This window comes from Pleurodeles waltl, chromosome 3_1, assembly GCF_031143425.1.
Source record: "Pleurodeles waltl isolate 20211129_DDA chromosome 3_1, aPleWal1.hap1.20221129, whole genome shotgun sequence".
NCBI lineage: Eukaryota > Metazoa > Chordata > Amphibia > Caudata > Salamandridae > Pleurodeles > Pleurodeles waltl.
The window spans coordinates 842,664,322-842,676,531 of NC_090440.1; positions in this window are offsets into that span (position 1 = coordinate 842,664,322).

Below are 12,210 nucleotides of genomic sequence, written 5' to 3' on the forward strand. Positions count from 1 at the left end.
TCTATTGTGAATGTAACCCTGATCTCTGTGGGGGTACCATCCAGTTTCTAAAATTATGTACTTTCTTTATTTAAAAATGGGGCCCCTTATTATCTGATCAGTATTGCTTTCGATTTTTTACCACATTTTTATATGTGCCGAATTTTGACACTTTATTTCTTTTACCCTCAAGGTCACCACCTCTCTCGGAGCGAGTGATACATTCCAGGATAAACCATTGCAATTCATCTTCTTTATGGTTATTCTGGAGCCAATGCTCGTTTTAACGTTTTCACGTCTTGTGGCGATGCTGACCTATATTCATTTAGTTGCAGCCTCATTTCTTTTCCAGTTTCATCCACGTAACCTTTGCCACAAGGGAAAACAATTAAATAGACCACATTTTTTGTTCTACAATTTAACATATTCTTCATACAATGGAAGATTTCATTATGTTTGATCCTATCATCTCTTATTACGGTTTTGAAGTTGACCCCTATTTGACGTATGACTTTCTTCTCTTTGTATGTATATAGCAGCCCTTTACATGATGCAAGTGGAGCACAAATGGGAGACTGACTTTTTATTCGTGTTCTAAACAATATTTTGCCCCTCTCAAATTAAAAGTGAAAAATACAGTTTACATCAGGCCTGCTATGCACTATTAGTTTTAATGAGAAACAGTGGCGGCTCGCTAGAGAGAAAAGAGGTGGTGCGGCTCGTGGCAGGGAAGACAAAAAAACAAACAAAATATAATTTAAAAAACATGCCTTTCTTGCTGCACTGATCCTCGGTCCGCAACTGCCGTGCAGGCACAGATTCCCAGCCCGTCCTGCGTCCAATCCTAACACTGCTTTCATGCTGCTGGATTGGATGGAGCACCCAGCCAGGGCTCTCCAAGGCAGAGTGAAAGTCTCTGCCTGCAGTCTCCAGCCCAGCAACACAGTGGCCCTCATTACAACTTTGACGGGCGGCGGAGGCCGCCCGCCAAAGTTGCGCCGCAGGAATACCGCACCGCGGTCTGAAGACCGCGGCCGGCATTCTGAGTTTCCCGCTGGGCAGGCGGGCGGCCGCCTTAAGGCCGCCCGCCAGCCCAGCGGGAAACAACCTTCCCACGAGGACGCCGGCTCGGAATCGAGCCGGCGGAGTGGGAAGGTGCGACGGGTGCTACTGCACCCGTCGCGTATTTCACTGTCTGCTATGCAGACAGTGAAATACAAGCGGGGCCCTCTTACGGGGGCCCCTGCAGTGCCGATGCCATTGGCATGGGCACTGCAGGGGCCCCCAGGGGCCCCGCGACACCCCCTACCGCCCTCCTGTTCCTGGCGGGCGAACCGCCAGGAACAGGATGGCGGTAGGGGGTGTCAGAATCCCCAAGGCGGCGCAGCATGCTGCGCCGCCTTGGAGGATTCTGACGGGCAGCGGAAAACCGGCGGGAGACCGCCGGTTTTCCTGCACTGACCGCGGCCAAAGCGCCGCGGTCAGAATGCCCTAAGGGGCACCGCCAGGCTGTCGGCGGTGCTCCCGCCAACCGCGAGCCTGGCGGTCACAGACCGCCAGGCTCGTAATGAGGGCCAGTGTCTGCGTTGCTCGGTTGGAGAGAGCCCAGTGCACATGTGTGTTTGGCTGGCCCGAGACGGTGAGGCAAACATACATGCGCACTCCCCCTCCGTGCTCATCACAGCCCATGGTCCCACCCATTTTACAAGAAAAAGATAATAAACAGTTCATTATCGTTTTTTTATAAAAAAATTGCAGCTCCTGCTGCTGGCGGGGGGCAACGCTCCTCCACCATAGCGGAGGAGCCACCCCTGATGAGAAACAGTGTATTTTTTTTAAAACACTTTATTGATTGTCATTTTTTAAGTACACTGTACTACAATATATTTTCCTTCAAATGTGATATAATTTAGTGTTTTCAATTTGTACATCTTTTTTTTATTTTCAAAGTAGCAAGGTAATTACCACAGTACTCCATAATATCCATAATATATTTTTTTTTTAAATAGAATATGTACAAAATTAAAAACACACTGTAGTAGTCAATATTAGTGATAAATAGTGTATACAGTGTATTTTTATTTTTATTTAAATTTTTTAAAAAGGTTTGTAAGTAGTGCAGCACTTTGTAGGTAGTACTGCAGTACTCTGCTTACTTTTTAAAAAAAAATTAAAAAGGTAAATAAATGAAAATACCCTGTAGTTTACTGAGATATAGCATTGTATGGTGTATTTTTAATTTAGATATATATATATACATATATGTATATATATATATATATATATATATATATATATATATATATATATATATATATGCAAAAAAACAAGAGAGAACTCTAGGAAGTTCCCAAATTTAGGTGGAGAGCAGCTCACCTCAAATGTCTGTTTATCTAGCAAGGTTTTTAAGCATAGGATCAGCACAGTGCTATCCACGCCGAGCTAGATAGTGACAAATGGGGTCATTACAACATTGGCGGTAAAAGCCGCGTACCGCCGCGCAGAAGACCGCCAACACACCGCTGCGGCAGCGGAATTCCACCACGGTCATTATGACCCACTGCTCAAAATCCGCCAAAATTCAGGCACCCACACAAGTCCGCCACACCAAAGGTCAGTGATAAACTGGCGAAAACAAAACCTCCACCGTCATGCCAACAGAAATATGCCCACACTATCACGACACACGAATTCACGTGGCGGTCTTTCAACCGCAGTATTCCATTGGCGGTACACACCGCCGCGCTCAAAATACACACACATTTACAAAACACTACCACATTGGACAATTCCAAATACACACACCTGATACACATACACACACCACTCCCACACACCCACATTACTCCCAAACCCTTACTTCCCAAAATTTTGACGAATGCCAGAGAGAGACACTACAAACAACTACCAAGCATCCACAGGCACACAATACCATCACCCACATCACTTCCACGCACCTCACACAACACACCACTACATATCACCCCACTTATCACTACACACACCACCCCACACATCACCCACACCACCCCATGGCACAGCAAAGACACCCCAGGTTCTCTGAGGAGGAGCTCAGGGTCATGGTGGAGGAAATCGTCTGGGTAGAGCCACAGCTATTCGAATCACAGGTGCAGCACACCTCCATAGCTAGGAAGATGGAGCTATGGCGAAGAATAGTGGACAGGGTCAACGCAGTGGGACAGCACCCAAGAAATAGGGATGACATCAGGAAGAGGTGGAATGACCTACGAGGAAGTTGCATTCTGTGGTCTCAAGACACCACCTTGCGGTTCTGCGGACTGGCGGCGGACCCCCACCTCCTCCCCCACAACTAACAACATGGGAGGAGCCGGTCTTGGTGATTCTGCATCCTGAGGGCCTCGCAGGAGTAGATGAGGAATGGACTCTGGTAAGTCAAAGCTTTAACTACTTCATCCCCCACCCTACTTGCATGCTATCACATACCCCCACCCATCACTCCAACTCCTCACAAATGTCCCAACATCACAAACCAAGCCCTGCATGCAACAACAAAGCATGGACACCCATCACCAAAGCATGGCCACTGCACATACCCATCCAATCCCCTAAACCACCATCACACCATGGCACACACAGATGTAACAAACATCCTTTTATACCCCTGCAGGACCCCTACCCAACTTCACCGGACAGGAGGGTCCACACGTGTCCACACCACCAACATAAGAGGCCCACAGTGATGACAGCACCTCTGTCCAACTGGATCTAGATGACCAGCCCGGCCCATCGGGGACCTCTGGACAGTCGGTTCCCCTCACACAGTCACAGGCCACCACAGAGCTTCCCCCCTCTGGAAATACCAGCACAACACCCACCCAGCGGGCCCATACCTCTGTCCCCAGGACACGTCAATCATCAGTGTGTCCACCACTACAGGGAACCCAGGCTAACCCACCACCCCAACAACAACAGGGACCTGGGGCCTTGGCAGTGGGCACACGGTCCAGGGGACGGAGGCCCAGGGATACAGGGGAACTGGGAGGGCTGCTGTGCGACAGGGTTAGGACAGGCCAAGGGAACCCACTCTCCACGAGGCCCTCTCCAACATCATGGGAACATACCACCATTCCCAGGAGACAATGGCAACGGTACTGGCCAAGTTTCAAGAGACCCAGCGGCTGCAGGAGGAACAGTATTTGGGCTTCAGGGAGGAACTCAGATCCATCAATTCCACCCTGGGCACCATTGTAGGGGTGCTGAAGGAAGTCCTCAGCACCAGGAGGGACACTGTGGCACAACAAGGGGACCCTGGACGATGAACTGCCCACCACCTACGCCGGCGCTTGTGGACAGGAGGCACCGCCACAGGACCACCACACCAGCACCCCACCCCCTGCAGAGGGAGAACCACCCCGCAAACGGTCCCTGAGATCCAGGACAAAGACAGAGAACGATGCCAAGACCCCCGCCAAGAAATGAGACCACCCTGAATGTCATCCTTCTGTCCCACTTTGTCACCCTGTCCATCCTCAAACTACCCCAGCTCCACTTCCTATGCCCATTTGGGCAACGCACCTGTGAGTCTAATAGACTGGACTCTGCCATGGACATTCCTCCACCATCACCCCTCACCATTTTACAACCCCCTCCAATATTGAGCACTTAAATAAACACCCTTGAAGCACAAAACGATCTGGAGTCAGTCTGTTATTTCGAAATAGTGTATTAGCAATTAGAGTGTCAAAATGCTCTTTCAAATGTAATGTCAACATACCTATGTCACACAGCTCTAGTCCATGAGGAAACAAAGCAGATGTCACACAGTGGGACCTACATCTGTGAAATCATAAGGGAAAGTGACAACTCAGTGACCATACACTGGGTGAAAACGACAGACAGTAGAGAGGTAGTAGTGTTAAAGTACATGTAGTAAGCAGGTTTGTATTCTTACCTGTGTCTCACTGGAAATATTGCAGGATCACTGAGTTCCTGTTGTCGATGTCCTCTTCTTCTGCTTCCTTGTCTTAACTGTCAACAGGCTCCACAGCTGCAACAACACTGCCATCTGGACCATCCTCCTGCAGAAAAGGCACCTGTCGTCGCAAAGCTAAGTTGTGAAGACTACAGCAGGCCACGATGATCTGGCACACCTTTTTTGGTGAGTAGAATAGGGATCCACCTGTCATATGGAGGCACCTAAACCTGGCCTCCAGGAGGCCCAAGGTCCGCTCTATAATCCGCCGAGTTTGCCCATGGGCCTCATTGTAGCGTTCCTCTGCCCTTGTCCTGGGATTTCTCACTGGGGTCAGTAGCCATGACAGGTTGGGGTGACCAGAGTCACCTGCAAATGGCGAGGGACAACTGTTAGACACACACTAACCTGTAGGGATATCCCCAGACCCAGACAACCATTCCCACTGACTTGCTTCCAGGTGCTCACCTAATAGCCACACACGGTGCCTCTGGAGTTGACCCATCACATAAGGGATGCTGCTATTTCGCAGGATGTAGGCGTCATGCACTGAGCCAGGGAATTTGGCATTAACATGGGAGATGTACTGGTCTGCCAAACACACCATCTGCACATTCATGGAATGATAACTCTTCCGGTTTCTGTACACCTGTTCACTCCTGCGGGGGTACCAAAGCAACATGTGTCCCATCAATGGCACCTATGATGTTGGGGATGTGTCCAAGGGCATAGAAGTCACCTTTCACTGTAGGCAAATCCTCCACCTGAGGGAAAATGATGTAGCTCCGCATGTGTTTCAGCAGGGCAGACAACACTCTGGACACCATGTTGGAAAACATAGGCTGGGATGTTCCTGATGCTATGGCCACTGTTGTTTGAAATAACCCACTTGCAAGGAAATGGAGTACTGACAGCACCTGCACTGGAGGGGGGATTGCTGTGGGATGGCGGATAGCTGACATCAGGTCTGGCTCCAGCTGGGCACACAGTTCTAGGATTGTGGCACGGTCAAGCCTGTAGGTGATGATCACATGTCTTTCCTCCATTGTCGACAGGTCCACCAGCGGTCTGTACACCGGAGGATGCCGCCATCTCCTCACATGTCCCAGCGGACGGTGCCTATGAAGGACAACAGCGAGCACAGAGTCAACCAACTCAGAGGTACGTACACACAGCTTACACAGAACACAAATCATAATCCGAAATTAGGCCTGTATGAGTGTTGAGGCAAGGCCTAGGTATGTGTGACGCAGTTAAAAATTAAGTCATGTGGGCCCCTGAAATGGCGGCTGCCTGACCTGTAAAGTGGGACAATGGGATGTGAGGTAACTGCGCTGGCATTGTACACCATCGCGGTAGGCGGTCGAAGACCGCGGTGCAATTCTGCATTGGTTAACATTGGACCCTATGGGTCCCAGGAACCAATGACAATATACACCGACGGTACGCGCCGCCGCGGACGTGACTGCCATTTTCTATCTGTTCAATCACTCGATACCTGATCTTCGACAGGAGAGGACCGACACTGCAAGTGCTGCTGTGACCTCGGTTTGGAAGAGACAATGGCTCGTGCGTCTGGGGAAAGGGCCCCTGCCTTCAGATCGGAGGAGTTGGAGAAACTCGTGGATGGGGTCCTCCCCCAGCACACGCTACTCTACGGTCCTCCAGACAAACAGGTAAGTACACAGGGAGCATGCTGTATGGGCTATGCCTGTGTGGAGTGGGGTGGATGAAAGATGGGGGGGGGGGAGATTGAGGCGTGCATAAAACGACGGTGAGCGCATGTGCCACATGGCAAGGGTAGGGATGGGGGCCAATGACTGTGACAGTGCAGTTGGTAATAACCTTCTTTTCCCCCTGTACAATTCATGTAGGTCAGCGCCAACCAGAAAAAGGATATTTGGCATGCCATCGCCAAGGACGTCCGGACCCTTGGGGTCTACCACACACGGAGCACCCACTGCCGTAAGAGATGGGAGGACATTCGCTGCTGGAGCAAGAAGACGATGGAGACCCAGCTGGGGATGGCCTCCCAACGTGGGAGGGGTGCCCGTCGCACCATGACCCGCCTGATGTTCAGGATCCTGGCGGTGGCGTACACGGAGTTGGATGGGTGCTTGAGGGCATCACAGCAGACACAAGGGGGTGAGTACACTCTCATTCTGCTGATTTTGCGCGCAGTGGAGGTGTCCGGGTGGGGGAGGTGGGCTGTGGGATTCCCTAGGCCACGGCGGGTGTGCTAGTTAGGTCCCCTTGTTCTGGCAGACCCTGTGGCACCCCACCCCACCTGTGTAGAGTGCCAAGTACACCTAGTCAGGCTCCTGTGTCATCCATGTGTGCAGATGTCGGCCATAACCTTGTAGGCCATGTCCCAGGGATTGAACAGTGGAGCCCAAGTGCGCGGCATAGTGCAGGGGGCTTCTGTGTTTGTCGTGTCTGCCAATGGTCGCGGTAATGCATGCACTCAACATGTCTTTCTTCTGTCGTCCCCCCCCCTTTTTTGTGGTCTCCCTGTTCTTGTGTGCATTAGCATCATCAGGCGGAGGAGCAGTGGCACCGGAGCAGGAGGGAGCTGCATCCCATATGGCCCTGGAGGGCGACACAATGGACTCGGAGTTCACCAGTGGGACGGAGGGCGAGGGGAGCTCCACGGCGGGGACAGGCGCTGAGACCAGTGATACGGACTCGTCCTCTGATGGGAGCCCCCTTGTTGTGGCGGCAACATCTGTGCCCCCCGCATCTACAGGTACAGCCGCCACCCCCCCTACCAGCACCGCCCTCCCAGCAGCCCCTCAGCCTTTGCCCCGTGCCCGCTCACCCAGGAGGGTGGGCATCACCTTCACCACAGGCACCTCAGCCCCTGCCCCAGTCACCTCTGCTGCCCTCAGTAAGGAGGCCATTGACCTCCTCAGGTCCCTCACTGTTAGGCAGTCTACCATTTGGAATGCCATCCAGGGTGTAGAAAGGCAGTTGCAACAAACAAATGCATTCCTGGAGGGGATTCATTCTGGTCAGGTGGCCCTTCAGCGAGCTTTTCAGACTCTGGCCTCAGCACTGATGGCAGCCATTGTCCCTGTCTCTAGCCTCCCCCTCCAACTTCCTCCACCCAGACCCAATCTCCTCTACCTCAGCCTATCCCAAGCACACCTTCAGACCAGCATGTACACACGTCAACACACAAGGAAAGCTCAGGCAAACATAAGCACCACACATCCCACAGGCACTCACGCAAGCATCACACACATGCAGACACACCAACATCCCCTGCCTCCACTGTGTCCCCCTCCTCCTCGTCTCCCTCCTCCCTCCCAGTCGCGTCTCCACTCACACCTGCATGCACTACATCTACAGCCACTACTTCCATCCCCAGCACACACACCACCACACCCGCTCACGTGCAGTCACCACCCCCACTGCCATTCACACGTCCCCTGTGCCCTCTCCCAGTGTGTCTGTGACGCCACCTCCCAAGATACACAAACGCAGGCACACACCCACCCAACAGCCATCCACCTCACGACAGCCTCCAGCGCATGCACCTTCACCCAAAGTCATCAAACAAACACCTCCTACAACCACAACCTCTTCCTCCACTCCCAAACACCCTCCAGCTACCCGTCCCGGTGTTCCCAAGAAACGTTTCCTGTTCAACCTTGACCTCTTTCCCTCACCTCCCCCACCCCGTCCGTCTCCTAGGGTCCGACTCTCCAGGTTCCAACCTAGCACCTCAGCCACAACATCTCCGAGACCAGTGGTGCCTGTAGTCACCGGAATCTGGAGTGCACCGGCCACCAGGGCAGCCAGTGTGGCACGGAGCCACAGCACGGACAGTCCCCCACCTGTCAAGCATCAAATGTTGGCCCGTGCCCGGCGGGAGAGGGGGAAGACTCCAGCCACCAAAGCCGCTCCCAGGGGTACAGGTGGGAGTGTGGAGTCAGCTGCGACACCTTCCAAGGTGGGGAAGGGCCACAAGAAAGTCAGCAAGTCTGGGAAGAGCAGCACGGCGGAGAAGACTGCCATCATCCCCGCTGCCCAGGAGGCCACCGCCATCATCCCCGCTGCCCAGGAGGCCACCGCCATCATCCCCGCTGCCCAGGAGGCCACCGCCATCATCAGCCCTGCTGCCCGAGAGGCCACCGCCAGCACCAGCCCTGCTGCCCAGGAGGCCACCGCCAGCACCAGCCCAGCTGCCCAGGACAGGACCGCCAGCACCAGCCAAGCTGCCCAGGACAGGACCGCCAGCACCAGCCGTGCTGGGCCATGAAGGACCGCCAGCACCAGCCCCGCTGGGCCATGAAGGACCGCCAGCACCAGCCCCGCTGGGCCAGACAGGACCACCAGCCCCAGCCCCGCTGGGTCAGACATGACCGCCAGCATCAGCCCCACTGGGCCAGACAGGACCGCCAGCAGCTGAGTCACTGCCAAGGACCCCGCCGCCACAAGCACCGCTGAACAGGACACCGCCGACACAAGCACCGCTGAACAGGACACCGCCGCCACAAGTACCGCTGCCAAGGACACTGCCGTAACAAGCACTGCTGACAAAGACACCGCCACCACAAGCACCGCTGCCAAGGACACCGCCACAACAAGCACCGCTGGCCCATGAGCGCCAAAGGCACTGACGCTACTGAGTCCGTCACGAGCAGGATGAAGCACTCTGGGCACAAAGCCCCCTCCAGAACCAGTGGAGTATCACATCCACTACCTCAGTCCTTGGCAGGATGAAGCACTCTGGGCACAAAGCCCCCTCCAGAACCAGTGGAGAAAGGCATCCACTGCCTCAGTCCTTGGCAGGATGAAGCACTCTGGGCACAAAGCCCCCTCCAGAACCAGTGGAGTATCACATCCACTACCTCAGTCCTTGGCAGGATGAAGCACTCTGGGCGCAAAGCCCCCTCCAGAACCAGTGGAGAGTTATATCCACTACCTCAGTCCTTGGCAGGATGAAGCACTCTGGGCGCAAAGCCCCCTCCAGAACCAGTGGAGAAAGGCATCCACGACCTCAGTCCTTGGCAGGAAGAAGCACTCTGGGCACAAAGCCCCCTCCAGAACCAGTGGAGACTGTTATCCACTTGAGAGACTGTGGCTTTGCACTCCCCAGGATAAAGCAGTGGGCAACCCACCCACTGTAGAGACTTGAGAGACTGTGGCTTTGCACTCCCCAGGATAAAGCAATGGGCAACCCACCCTCTGTAGAGACTTGAGAGACTGTGGCTTTGCAGTCCTCAGGATAAAGCAGTGGGCAACCCACCCACTGTAGAGACTTGAGAGACTGTGGCTTTGCACTCCCCAGGACTGAACAGTGGGCAACCCACCCACTGTAGAGACTTGAGAGACTGTGGTTTTGCACTCCCCAGGATTGGACAGTGGGCATGTGGCCCCCTCGTGGATTTTGCGTCGTGCACTCAACCGGCTGAGGTGCCCCCCTTTCCCTTCCCCCTGAGGTGCCTGTTTTATTGCTATCTGATGCCCCTGCAGTGATCTCTCCGTCATGTTTGGGGATTAAGTGTGGGCCTCGCCCATGCCGTGTGGGCCCAGTGTTCCACGGACTTCAATGGAGCACTACCTGGACTACTATTCCTGGTGTATATATTTGTTTATAGTGTATATATATTTTTGCGTACTGGATTTTTATATATTACAATGGTTACACTCATTTGCTTTTGTCTTTGCATTCTTCCGGGAGGTTTGGGGGGTGTAACTGTGATGTGTCATGCTGTACTAGTGTGTGTATTGTAGTGGGTGAGGGTGGGGGTGTTGCAAGTGTGTATCCCTGATTTTTCCCTCCCCTGTGTCGTAGGTGCAGTACTCACCGTTGTCTTCGCCGCCGGAGTTCGTGCTCCTGGTAGAGGAGCAAGAAGATGAGGGCTGGCAGGATCTGGAGCTCGGGTTCCATGGCGTCCAGATTCCTCATGGGGTGTGTAGAGGTGAGCGTTTTCCCTTCGGAGTCCTGTTTCCGCCGTGTTTTTGTCTGCGGTGAATCCGCCCCGGAAAAGGTGGCGGATTGGTAGGTTGTGATACTGTGTGTGGTACATTGTTCTCCGCCTGTCTGTTGGCGGTGACCGCCAAGCTGTTTGTTTGTACTGCCGTGGCGGTCGGAGTGTTAAAGTGGCTGTCTTTGTTGGTGGTTTCCGCCACGGTCGTTATTGCAGATTTTTTACCGCCAGCCTGTTGGCGGTCTTACCACCGCTTTAACACGGACCGCCAGGGTTGTAATGACCACCAAAGTCTTTTGCCATTTGTACAACAAAATCCTTAAGCATAGGATTGACACAATGTCATCCTCGCCGAGCTGCAAAATGACAAAAGCCATATACCACTCCAGGCACAGTATTACAGCTTTGGACTCGTCAAATACCGTCCAAGCCAACTTCGAATGAGTAAAGCAACCCCTGACACGTGTTTCGCTCTTATTAGAGCTCTTCAGAGGGGTTTAGCTTTGTCCGGATACAAGGGGGCACCCAGTATAAGTCAAAAGAAGGCCCTTTCAGGGATAGAGTGATGCATAAATTATGCAAAAAAAACAAGAGAGAACTCTGGGAAGTTATGCGTCACTCTAACCCTGAAAGGGCCTTGTTTTGATTGAAATGTATATATGTGTATTTTATTTTTTTAAGTACCTTAAGTACCATGGTACTTCCCAGGAAGTACCTTAGTACTCCACCATTTAAAAAACAAATAGATAAAGAAAATGTTAAATGATGCACAGTTTTCTCCTCAATAATTTGACTGCAAAGCTTACATTGATATTATTAATGATGTTATCAAATATGTCATGAGTGATGTAATATGTTGGGTAATTAGCAGTGCATGGTGAGGGCATGAATTATAATTACCTTAGGGCATGAGTTATTGTTACTTGAGCGAACCATACCTATAACTGCTGAATTTCTATGTTGTTGTGTGAGTAAATTTAGAACTATATAGTCCCTGTAACCTTTGTAAACACCCAACCGCACACCGTGCACAGCCTCTGGCCGTGTGTGGAGGGCCCATAGGACCTGGCCTACAGCCCTACAGCCAACCCCCTATAACCACACCCACCACACACTATGCACGGCCTTTAGCTGTACATAGCAGGAGCTGGCCGCAGGGCCTGGCCTGCATGCATTGAGAGGGTACTAGTTATAGTTACCTTAGGGCATGAGTTGTAGTTACCTGAGTGCATGAGTATCTGAGTGAATCTGTGAGTGACTGCATCAGTGGTTGTCTGAGAGAGTGCATAACTCTCTTAATGGGTCCTTGAGTCAGTGCATCGGTCTCTGAGCCCATGA